The following is a 12,785-nucleotide window of genomic DNA, read 5'->3' on the forward strand; positions in this document are numbered from 1 at the left end:
TAAGGTGCCCCTGGTCTCGTTTACTTTTCAATTTTATCTATACATTCAATCAAACCTATTCATCACTTAGGCTGCGTTCGCTTTGACGCTTTCAACGCTATAAGCATCTTTCTGTCTTCGTTGCACATCGAACGTTGCATATCAAACGAAGACAGAAGATGCTTATAGCGCCGAAAGCGTCCAAAACGAACGCAGCCTTATTAACATCTATAACTGGATTCAATTCGACGAACAAACAATTTGATATATATGTCTATTATATTTAGTCTTCTAATTATTTTTTAATTATTCTTCTTATCATGTCTGTTTAAACAATTAAAAAATATATAAGAAAAATAAAGTATGTATATATATATATATATATAAATAAATAAAATAGGTATACATATAATATATGTATACACTATTAATATTGATAGGATGCATACGCTATGTGCGAGACAAAGACGAAGATCATTTTACATCGTGAATCGACCTATACAAAGATACGTAGAGTTAGAATTAATAATATAATGATAGTTTATAATTAGATATGTTAAATATACATTAATTATTATACATATTTGAGAATAAACAAACATAAAACAGTATGCAAAATATATTTAAAATTCACAAATATTTATCTCCCTATATATTTATAATATCAAGATGTAATTACTTCTACTTTCTAATAAACATGTAATATTAAAATGATAATAATTGAAGTTGCTTTATTTTTGATATTATTCCTCTTCTTTTATCATTATCAGTTTTCTTTTAAAATACAGTATTTTCTTTCACTAATCCTAATATTATCCTAAATATTATAATTGTTAATGACAACATTAATTGAAACATACCTTGCATTTTTATTATTGTAAATTTTTCACATAATAGCATCATTAACTCGTAAAAATTATTTTGCGTTATTTAATCTAAAACAGGTTATGTCTCATGCGGTCAAGCCTTTAAATATGCTTGAAAAATCGAGTTTGAGTTAATAGGAGAATATATTTTGCAAAGAGGTAGTCGCGCGATAATGCGGCAATAATGCCTCTAAAATGTCCGAAAAATTATTTTGAGTTAACAGGCGAACATGTTGTACGAAGAGCTATTAGGAGTTCGCTATTAGGAGACTATATTTTCAAAGAGGTCGTTCGAAAGTGACAATCGGTAAATTATCTACGTTGGTAAGTAACCATCTAAAATAAGTTCTCGCATTGGTAAGTTACCATCATAATTACCAAATCTCTCTCACTCTATCTTTAATTTTCAACATAGTTATGTTTCATTTTATTTTTAATATATCTTTATTTCATGTGCGTCCCAGCAATGATATAAACATGATACAATAATATAAAAATCAATATGTAAAATAATATATGCTTTTAACTCATATTATTGTATTTATCTCTCTGAAAAACATTTTCCTTTTTAGAGACTAAATATATTATTTATAATATTCATATATGTATAAATTTTCTTTTTTTTTTTTCGAAAATTCAGCGTTTTTATTCTGTCTTTAAACTTCAAATCCAATCCGATTAGAAGCACGCAACTATATTTTTCTCTTGAAATCTTCATTGGCTGTGGAAATACAATTAATTGTATGCGTATTCTGTTTGAGTTATCAATTCCTTCTTGCTAAATAAATAATTTTATACTTACAATATTGTTCAATACTTTTTGTAATACAACTTGATCAAGATCTAATAATTGTTGTAGGACTATAAAATCTTCGAGAAGCGCCTCTAAATCGCGATTAGATTAACTTAATGCAGTATCTCTTTTTCATTCGCATTTCTGACAAATGATTCAAAGATTCCTTCATTCCACGTCTCTAAGAGAGAAATTAATCGAATTTAATTTAAATACGTAATTAAATAAATAATTAATTAAAATTAAAACATAGTCAACTGAACTTGAGGAAATATAAAGTGATACTTGTCCTTATTTCTAAAGTTTTCATATAAATATTAGAAATACATTTTTATTTTATTTTATATAATCAATACTGTGATATATAAACAATCTCACTTTCTATTCTTTTTTAATATAAATAATACTTTGTAGTAAACTTTTACATAGTATTTCTCAAACAGATATACATGTTTAAAAAATGAATAAACTTACATGTTTTGTTTCCCTTAAATAATTTTCATCATAAGTAACTTCTGAATTTCCTAATGATCGTTTTTTGAACATGACACATTGTGGGTTCCAATAGTTCCGAACAACTCTCTCAGATTGAAATAAGTGCTCAAAAGTATTATTAAACATTCATCACCTGTTACACAAATTTCTATTTTATATTTATTCATATATATGAAAGAGGAAAAAACATAATTTTTTTCTATAAAGATGAATAAAAAAAATACCTGCAAATATATATGTCTCTGTTTGTTGTTTTAGCTTCCTAACAACAAACGTTTTCTCCTGTCAGCCACATAATTTAAATCCATGTGACAGAAATTTGTCTTTAATTGATCAAAGCAATGCATCCAATTTGTTAATGCGATCGCACAATTCGTATGGAAAAACTGACTTATGTAATAATCAGAAAAATGTCTACGTGATACATCTGCACCTCTGTAATCCATACATATGAGTATCCTCATAAGAAATTGCATCTTCCATACATGACATTGATATTCATATCATGTTGCACGAAAAAGAGATTCTGGGCTGAGCTTCTGATTAAAGGCTGCTATTTGCTATAATGAAGTTCTATATTTTCAATTTTCAAACCATTGTAAACAGAATTGTAAAGTATGCGATGCAACCAAGACTCTTCCATTGCTTGCGTCAACTCTTTTGTCTGAAAAAAACAATGTGTTAATAAAATCCTTTTTATCATATTATATTTGTTTATACTTACTACTATTATAGTTAGTGGCAAAGAACTGTTTATTTTATTCCACTTAGTAAACGTCTCCATGCAACTGCGTGTAACAATGTAACAAGCTCGACCTATACAAAGATATGTAGAGTTAGAATTAATAATGATAGTTTATACTTATATTTGTTAAATATACATTAATTATTATACATATTTGAGAATAAACAAACATAAAACAATATGCAATATATATTTATAATTCACAAATATTATTTATCTCCCTATATATTTATAATATCAAGATGTAATTACTTATACTTTCTAATAAACATGTAAAATTAAAATGATAATAATTGAAGTTGCTTTATTTTTGATATTATTCCTCTTCTTTTATCTTTATCAGTTTTCTTTTAAAATACAGTATTTTCTTTCACTAATCCTAATATTATCCTAAATATTATAATTGTTAATGACAACATTAATTGAAACATGCAGTGCATTTTTATTATTGTAAATTTTTCACATAATAGCATCATTAACTCGTAAAAATTATTTTGCGTTATTTAATCTAAAACAGGTTATGTCTCATGCGGTCAAGCCTTTAAATATGCTTGAAAAATCGAGTTTGAGTTAATAGGAGAATATATTTTGCAAAGAGGTAGTCGCGCGATAATGCGGCAATAATGCCTCTAAAATGTCCGAAAAATTATTTTGAGTTAACAGGCGAACATGTTGTACGAAGAGCTATTAGGAGTTCGCTATTAGGAGACTATATTTTCAAAGAGGTCGTTCGAAATTGACAGTCGGTAAGTTATCTACGTTGGTAAGTAACCATCAAATATAAGTTCTCGCATTGGTAAGTTACCATCATAATTACAAAATCTCTCTCTCTCTATCTTTAATTTTCAACATAGTTATGTTTCATTTTATTTTTAATATATCTTTATTTCATGTGCGTCCCAGCAATGATATAAACATGATACAATAATATAAAAATCAATATGTAAAATAATATATGCTTTTAACTCATATTATTGTATTTATCTCTCTGAAAAACATTTTCCTTTTTAGACACTAAATATATTATTTATAATATTCATATATGTATAAATTTTCTTTTTTTTTTTTTCGAAAATTCAGCGTTTTTATTCTGTCTTTAAACTTCAAATCCAATCCGATTAGAAGCACGCAACTATATTTTTCTCTTGAAATCTTCATTGGCTGTGGAAATACAATTAATTGTATGCGTATTCTGTTTGAGTTATCAATTCCTTCTTGCTAAATAAATAATTTTATACTTACAATATTGTTCAATACTTTTTGTAATACAACTTGATCAAGATCTAATAATTGTTGTAGGACTATAAAATCTTCGAGAAGCGCCTCTAAATCGCGATTAGATAAACTTAATGCAGTATCTCTTTTTCATTCGCATTTCTGACAAATGATTTAAAGATTCCTTCATTCCACGTCTCTAAGAGAGAAATTAATCGAATTTAATTTAAATACGTAATTAAATAAATAATTAATTAAAATTAAAACATAGTCAACTGAACTTGAGGAATATAAAGTGACATTGTCCTTATTTCTAAAGTTTTCATATAAATATTAGAAATACATTTTTATTTTATTTTATATAATCAATACTGTGCTATATAAACAATCTCACTTTCTATTCTTTTTTAATATAAATAATACTTTGTAGTAAACTTTTACATAGTACTTCTCAAACAGATATACATGTTTAAAAAATGAATATACTTACATGTTTTGTTTCCCTTAAATAATTTTCATCATAAGTATCTTCTGAATTTCCTAATGATAGTTTTTTTTAACATACACATTGTGGATTCCAATAGTTCCGGACAACTCTCTCAGATTGAAATAAGTGCTCAAAAGTATTATTAAACATTCATCACCTGTTACACAAATTTCTGTTTTATATTTATTCATATATATGAAAGAGAAAAAAACATAATTTTTTTCTATAAAGATGAATAAAAAAATACCTGCAAGTATATATGTCTCTGTTTGTTGTTTTAACTTCCTAACAACAAACGTTTTCTCCTGTCAGCCACATAATTTAAATCCTTGTGACAGAAATTTGTCTTTAATTGATCAAAGCAATGCATCTAATTTGTTAATGCGATCGTACAATTTGTATGAAAAAACTAACTTATGTAATAATCAGAAAAATGTCTACGTGATACATCTGCACCTCTGTAATCCATACATATGAGTATCCTCATAAGAAATTGCATCTTCCATACATGACATTGATATTCATTTCATGTTGCACGAAAAGGAGATTCTAGGCTGAATTTCTGATTAAAGGCTGCTATTTGCTAAAATGAAGTTCTATATTTTCAATTTCCATCCAATTGTAAACAGAATTGTAAAATATGCGATGCAACCAAGACTCTTCCATTGCTTGCGTCAACTCTTTTGTCTGTAAAAAACAATGTGATAATAAAATCCTTTTTATCATATTATATTTGTTTATACTTACTACTATTATAGTTAGTGGCAAAAAACTGTTTATTTTATTCCACTTAGTAAACATCTCCATGCAACTGCGTGTAACAATGTAACAAGCTCGACCTATACAAAGATACGTAGAGTTAGAATTAATAATAATGATAGTTTATACTTAGATTTGTTAAATATACATTAATTATTATACATATTTGAAAATAAACAAACATATAACAATATGCAAAATATATTTAAAATTCACAAATATTTATCTCCCTATATATTTATATTATCAAGATGTAATTACTTCTACTTTCTAATAAACATGTAATATTAAAATGATAATAATTGAAGTTACTTTATTTTTGAGATTATTCCTCTTCTTTTATCGTTATCAGTTTTCTTTTAAAATACAGTATTTTCTTTCACTAATCTTAATATTATCCTAAATATTATAATTGTTAACGACAACATTAATTGTAACATACCTTGCATTTTTTATTATTGTAAATTTTTCACTTAATAGCATCATTAACTCGTAAAAATTATTTAATCTAAAACAGGTTATGTCTCATGCGATCAAGCCTTTAAATATGCTTGAAAAATTGAGTTTGAGTTAATAGGAGAATATATTTTGCAAAGAGGTAGTCGCGCGATAATGCGGCAATAATGCCTCTAAAATGTCCGAAAAATTATTTTAAATTAACAGGCGAACATGTTGTACGAAGAGCTATTAGGAGTTCGCTATTAGGAGACTATATTTTCAAAGAGATCGTTCAAAAATGACAGTCGGTAAATTATCAACGTTGGTAAGTTACCATCATATATAAGATGTCGCGTTGGTAAGTTACCATCATAATTACCAACTCTATCTCTCTCTTTAATTTTCAACATAGTTAAGTTTCATTTTATTTTTAATATATCTTTATTTCATGTGCGTCCCAACAATGATAAAAACATAATACAATAATATAAAAATCAATATGTAAAATAATATATGCTTCTAACTCATATTATTGTATTTATCTCCCTGAAAAACATTTTCCTTTTTAGAGACTAAATATATTGTTTATAATATTCATATATGTATAAATTTTCTTTTTTTTTTCGAAAATTCAGCGTTTATGTTCTGTCTTTAAACTTCAAATCCAATCCGATTAGAAGCACGCAACTATATTTTTCTCTTGAAATCTTCATTGGCTGTGGAAATATAATTAATTGTATGCGTATTCTGTTTGAGTTATCAATTCCTTCTTGCTAAATAAATAATTTTATACTTACAATATTGTTCAATACTTTTTGTAATACAGCTTGATCAAGATCTAATAATTGTTGTAGGACTATAAAATCTTCGAGAAGGGCCTCTAAATCGCGATTAGATAAACTTAATGCAGTATCTCTTTTTCATTCGCATTTCTGACAAATGATTTAAAGATTCCTTCATTCCACGTCTCTAAAAAAGAAATTAATCGAATTTAATTTAAATACGTAATTAAATAAATAATTAATTAAAATTAAAACATAGTCAACTGAACTTGAAAAATATAAAGTGATATCGTCCTTATTTCTAAAGTTATCATATAAATATTAAAAAGACATTTTTATTTTATTTTATATAATCAATACAGTGCTATATAAACAATCTCACTTTCTATTCTTTTTTAATATAAATAATACTTTGTAGTAAACTTTTACATAGTATTTCTCAAACAGATATACATGTTTAAAAAATGAATAAACTTACATGTTTTGTTTCCCTTAAATAATTTTCATCATAAGTATCTTCTGAATTTCCTAATGATCGTTTTTTGAACATGAACATTGTGGGTTCCAATAGTTCCGGACAACTCTCTCAGATTGAAATAAGTGCTCAAAAGTATTATTAAACATTCATCACCTGTTACACAAATTTCTGTTTTATATTTATTCATATATATGAAAGAAAAAAAAACATAATTTTTTTCTATAAAGATGAATAAAAAAAATACCTGCAAAATATATATGTCTCTGTTTGTTGTTTTAGCTTCCTAACAACAAACGTTTTCTCCTGTCAGCCACATAATTTAAATCCTTGTGACAGAAATTTGTCTTTAATTTGATCAAAGCAATGCATCCAATTTGTTAATGCGATCGCACAATTTGTATGGAAAAACTGACTTTTGTAATAATCAGAAAAATGTCTACGTGATACATCTGCACCTCTGTAATCCATACATATGCGTATCCTTATAAGAAATTGCATCTTCCATACATGACATTGATATTTATATCATGTTGCATGAAAAGGAGATTCTGGGCTAAATTTCTGATTAAAGGCTGCTATTTGCTATGATGAAGTTCTATATTTTCAATTTTCATCCGATTGTAAACAGAATTGTAAAATATGCGATGCAACCAAGACTCTTCCATTGCTTGCGTCAACTCTTTTGTCTGAAAAAAACAATGTAATAATAAAATCCTTTTTATCATATTATATTTGTTTATACTTACTACTATTATAGTTAGTAGCAGAAAACTGTTTATTTTATTCCACTTAGTAAACGTCTCCATGCAACTGCGTGTAACAATGTAACAAGCTCGACCTATACAAAAATACGTAGTGTTAGAATTAATAATAATGATAGTCTATACTTAAATTTGTTAAATATAAATTAATTATTATACATATTTGAAAATAAACAAACATATAACAATATGCAAAATATATTTAAAAATCACAAATATTTATCTCCCTATATATTTATAATATCAAGATGTAATTACTTCTACTTTCTAATAAACATGTAATATTAAAATGATAATAATTGAAGTTGCTTTATTTTTGAGATTAATCCTCTTTTTTTATCGTTATCAGTTTTCTTTTAAAATACAGTATTTTCTTTCACTAATCCTAATATTATCCTAAATATAATTGTTAACAACATTAATTGTAACATACCTTGCATTTTTTATTATTGTAAATTTTTCACTTAATAGCATCATTAACTCGTAAAAATTATTTTGCATCATTTAATCTAAAACAGGTTATGTCTCATGCGGTTAAGCCTTTAAATATGCTTGAAAAATCGAGTTTGAGTTAATAGGAGAATATATTTTGCAAAGAGGTAGTCGCGCGATAATGCGGCAATAATGTCTCTAAAATGTACGAAAAATTATTTTGAGTTAACAGGCGAACATGTTGCACGAAGAGCTATTAGGAGTTCGCTATTAGGAGACTATATTTACAAAGAGGTCGTTTGAAAACGACAGTCGGTAAATTATCAACGTTGGTAAGTTACCATCATATATAAGTTGACGCGTTGGTAAGTTACCATCATAATTACCAACAATTATATCCGACCTTATCTCTTTGAAAATATATTTTCCTAATACCGATCTCTTCGCAAATATATTCTCCTGATCACTACTTCTTCGCCTAATATACTTTCCTATTAACTCAGATGATTTTTCGGACTATTAAAAGACATTTATCGCTACACTGTCGCCACTACCTCTTTGCTAAATATATTTTCCTATTGAATATAAATAAAATATATTATTGAATATAAATATTTGTCATTATTAATTTAAAATTGAAAATTTTTCATTTTCTCATATGGATCTTTTAATACTCAAAAAATTGTCTAAGTTAATAGGAAAATATATTTAGCAAAAAGGTAGTGGCAATAGTGTAGCGATAAATGTCTTCCTTTTTGCAAAATATATTTTCCTATTAACTTAGACGATTTTTTGAGTATTAAAAGATTTATATAAGAAAATGAAAAATTTACAATATTAAATTAATAATGACAAATATTTATATTCAATAGGAAAATATATTTAGCAAAGAGGTAGTGGCGACAGTGTAGCGATAAATGTCTTCCTCTTTGCTAAATATATTTTTCTATTAACTTAGATGTTTTTTGAGTATTAAAAGATGCATATGAGAAAATAAAAGATTTACAATTTTAAATAAAAAATGACAAATATTTATATTCAATAATATATTTTATTTATATTCAATAGGAAACTATATTTAGCAAAGAGGTAGTGACGATAGTGTAGCGATAAATGTCTTTTAATAGTCCGAAAAATCATCTGAGTTAATAGGAAAGTATATTAGGCGAAGAAGTAGTGATCAGGAGAATATATTTGCGAAGAGATCGGTATTAGGAAAATATATTTTCAAAGAGATAAGGTCGGATATAATTGTTGGTAATTATGATGGTAACTTACCAACGCGTCAACTTATATATGATGGTAACTTACCAACGTTGATAATTTACCGACTGTCGTTTTCAAACGACCTCTTTGTAAATATAGTCTCCTAATAGCGAACTCCTAATAGCTCTTCGTGCAACATGTTCGCCTGTTAACTCAAAATAATTTTTCGTACATTTTAGAGACATTATTGCCGCATTATCGCGCGACTACCTCTTTGCAAAATATATTCTCCTATTAACTCAAACTCGATTTTTCAAGCATATTTAAAGGCTTGACCGCATGAGACATAACCTGTTTTAGATTAAATAACGCAAAATAATTTTTACGAGTTAATGATGCTATTATGTGAAAAATTTACAATAATAAAAATGCAAGGCATGTTTCAATTAATGTTGTCGTTAACAATTATAATATTTAGGATAATATTAGGATTAGTGAAAGAAAATACTGTATTTTAAAAGAAAACTGATAACGATAAAAGAAGAGGAATAATATCAAAAATAAAGCAACTTCAATTATTATCATTTTAATATTACATGTTTATTAGAAAGCAGAAGTAATTACATCTTGATATTATAAATATATAGGGAGATAAATATTTGTGAATTTTAAATATATATTGCATATTGTTTTATGTTTGTTTATTCTCAAATATGTATAATAATTAATGTATATTTAACAAATTTAAGTATAAACTATCATTATTAATTCTAACTCTACATATCTTTGTATAGGTCGAGCTTGTTACATTGTTACACGCAGTTGCATGGAGACGTTTACTAATTGTAAGTGGAATAAAATAAACAGTTCTTTGCCACTAACTATAATAGTAGTAAGTATAAACAAATATAATATGATAAAAAGGATTTTATTATTACATTGTTTTTTTCAGACAAAAGAGTTGACGCAAGCAATGGAAGAGTCTTGGTTGCATCGCATACTTTACAATTTTGTTTACAATCAGATGGAACTTGAAAGTATAGAACTTCATCACAGCAAACAGCAGCCTTTAATCAGAAGCTCAGCCCAGAATCTCCTTTTCGTGCAACATGATATGAATATCAATGTCATGTATGGAAGATGCAATTTCTTATAAGGATACTCATAAGTATGGATTACAGAGGTGCAGATGTATCACGTTGACATTTTTCTGATAATTACAAAAGTCAGTTTTTTCATCCAAATTGTGCGATTGCATTAACAAATTGGATGCATTGCTTTGATCAATTAAAGACAAATTTCTGTCACATGGATTTAAATTATGTGGCTGACAGGAGAAAACGTTTGTTGTTAGGAAGCTAAAACAACAAACAGAGACATATATATATTTTGCAGGTATTTTTTTTATTCATCTTTATAGAAAAAAATTATGTTTTTTTCTCTTTCATATATATGAATAAATATAAAACAGAAATTTGTGTAACAGGTGATGAATGTTTAATAATACTTTTGAGCACTTATTTCAATCTGAGAGAGTTGTCCGGAACTATTGGAACCCACAATGTTCATGTTCAAAAAACGATCATTAGGAAATTCAGAATTTACTTATGATGAAAATTATTTAAAGGAAACAAAACATGTAAGTTTATTCATTTTTTAAACATGTATATCTGTTTGAGAAATACTATGTAAAAGTTTACTACAAAGTATTATTTATATTAAAAAAGAATAGAAAGTGAGATTGTTTATATATCACAGTATTGATTATATAAAATAAAATAAAAATGTATTTTTAATATTTATATGATAACTTTAGAAATAAGGACAGTATCACTTTATATTTCTCAAGTTCAGTTGACTATGTTTTAATTTTAATTAATTATTTATTTAATTACGTATTTAAATTAAATTCGATTAATTTCTTTCTTAGAGACGTGGAATGAAGGAATCTTTGAATCATTTGTCAGAAATGCGAATGAAAAAGAGATACTGCATTAAGTTAATCTAATCGCGATTTAGAGGCCCTTCTCGAAGATTTTATAATCCTACAACAATTATTAGGTCTTGATCAAGTTGTATTACAAAAAGTATTGAACAATATTGTAAGTATAAAATTATTTATTTAGCAAGAAGGAATTGATAACTCAAACAGAATACGCATACAATTAATTGTATTTCCACAGCCAATGAAGATTTCAAGAGAAAAATATAGTTGCGTGCTTCTAATCGGATTGGATTTGAAGTTTAAAGACAGAATAAAAACGCTGAATTTTCGAAAAAAAAAAAGAAAATTTATACATATATGAATATTATAAATAATATATTTAGTCTCTAAAAAGGAAAATGTTTTTCAGAGAGATAAATACAATAATATGAGTTAAAAGCATATATTATTTTACATATTGATTTTTATATTATTGTATCATGTTTATATCATTGCTGGGACGCACATGAAATAAAGATATATTAAAAATAAAATGAAACATAACTATGTTGAAAATTAAAGATAGAGAGAGTGAGAGTTGGTATTTATGATGGTAACTTACCAACGCGAGAATTTATATATGTTAGTTGTTTACCAACGTAGATAATTTACCGACTGTCAATTTCGAACGACCTCTTTGAAAATATAGTCTCCTAATAGCGTACTCCTAATAGCTCTTCGTACAACATGTTCGCCTGTTAACTCGAAATAATTTTTCGGACATTTTAGAGGCATTATTGCCGCATTATCGCGCGACTACCTCTTTGCAAAATATATTCTCCTATTAACTCAAACTCGATTTTTCAAGCATATTTAAAGGCTTGACCGCATGAGACATAACCTGTTTTAGATTAAATAACGCAAAATAATTTTTACGAGTTAATGATGCTATTATGTGAAAAATTTACAATAATAAAAATGCAAGGCATGTTTCAATTAATGTTGTCATTAACAATTATAATATTTAGGATAATATTAGGATTAGTGAAAGAAAATACTGTATTTTAAAAGAAAACTGATAAAGATAAAAGAAGAGGAATAATATCAAAAATAAAGCAACTTCAATTATTATCATTTTAATTTTACATGTTTATTAGAAAGTATAAGTAATTACATCTTGATATTATAAATATATAGGGAGATAAATAATATTTGTGAATTATAAATATATATTGCATATTGTTTTATGTTTGTTTATTCTCAAATATGTATAATAATTAATGTATATTTAACAAATTTAAGTATAAACTATCATTATTAATTCTAACTCTACATATCTTTGTATAGGTCGAGCTTGTTACATTGTTACACGCAGTTGCATGGAGACGTTTACTAAGTGGAATAAAATAAACAGTTCTTTGCCAC

At 26.3% G+C, this 12,785-nt stretch overlaps 3 long non-coding RNA genes across 7 annotated transcripts; 1 reads left to right on the forward strand and 2 right to left on the reverse strand.

The window, feature by feature from the left end:
* Positions 1 to 1,276: 1,276 nt before the first annotated feature.
* On the reverse strand, positions 1,277 to 2,293 carry LOC114946576 (uncharacterized). The gene is made up of 3 exons (XR_003822646.2): positions 2,113 to 2,293; positions 1,648 to 1,819; positions 1,277 to 1,566 (listed from the first exon to the last, which is right to left on the reverse strand). It is a non-coding gene; the product is annotated as an uncharacterized LOC114946576 (long non-coding RNA).
* A 74-nt stretch (positions 2,294 to 2,367) lies between these two features.
* On the reverse strand, positions 2,368 to 8,506 carry LOC114946575 (uncharacterized). 5 transcript variants are annotated; one of them, XR_014926382.1, is made up of 14 exons: positions 8,232 to 8,506; positions 7,784 to 7,875; positions 7,282 to 7,723; positions 7,038 to 7,190; positions 6,575 to 6,746; positions 5,652 to 6,493; positions 5,328 to 5,419; positions 4,995 to 5,267; positions 4,828 to 4,908; positions 4,584 to 4,737; positions 4,121 to 4,292; positions 3,131 to 4,039; positions 2,858 to 2,949; positions 2,368 to 2,797 (listed from the first exon to the last, which is right to left on the reverse strand). It is a non-coding gene; the product is annotated as an uncharacterized LOC114946575 (long non-coding RNA). The 5 variants fall into 5 exon arrangements; XR_003822639.2 differs by having other exon boundaries at positions 3,548 to 4,039; positions 4,828 to 5,267; XR_014926380.1 differs by lacking the exon at positions 2,368 to 2,797 and having other exon boundaries at positions 4,828 to 5,267; positions 5,782 to 6,493.
* Positions 8,507 to 9,599: 1,093 nt separating this feature from the next.
* Positions 9,600 to 11,824, forward strand: LOC114946562 (uncharacterized). Its single transcript, XR_014926391.1, has 6 exons — positions 9,600 to 9,871; positions 10,231 to 10,281; positions 10,389 to 10,831; positions 10,923 to 11,075; positions 11,367 to 11,538; positions 11,620 to 11,824. It is a non-coding gene; the product is annotated as an uncharacterized LOC114946562 (long non-coding RNA).
* The last annotated feature ends 961 nt before the right edge of the window (positions 11,825 to 12,785 follow it).

Source organism: Nylanderia fulva, unplaced genomic scaffold (genome assembly GCF_048542155.1).
Source record: "Nylanderia fulva isolate GAGA-0341 unplaced genomic scaffold, ASM4854215v1 Scaffold9, whole genome shotgun sequence".
NCBI lineage: Eukaryota > Metazoa > Arthropoda > Insecta > Hymenoptera > Formicidae > Nylanderia > Nylanderia fulva.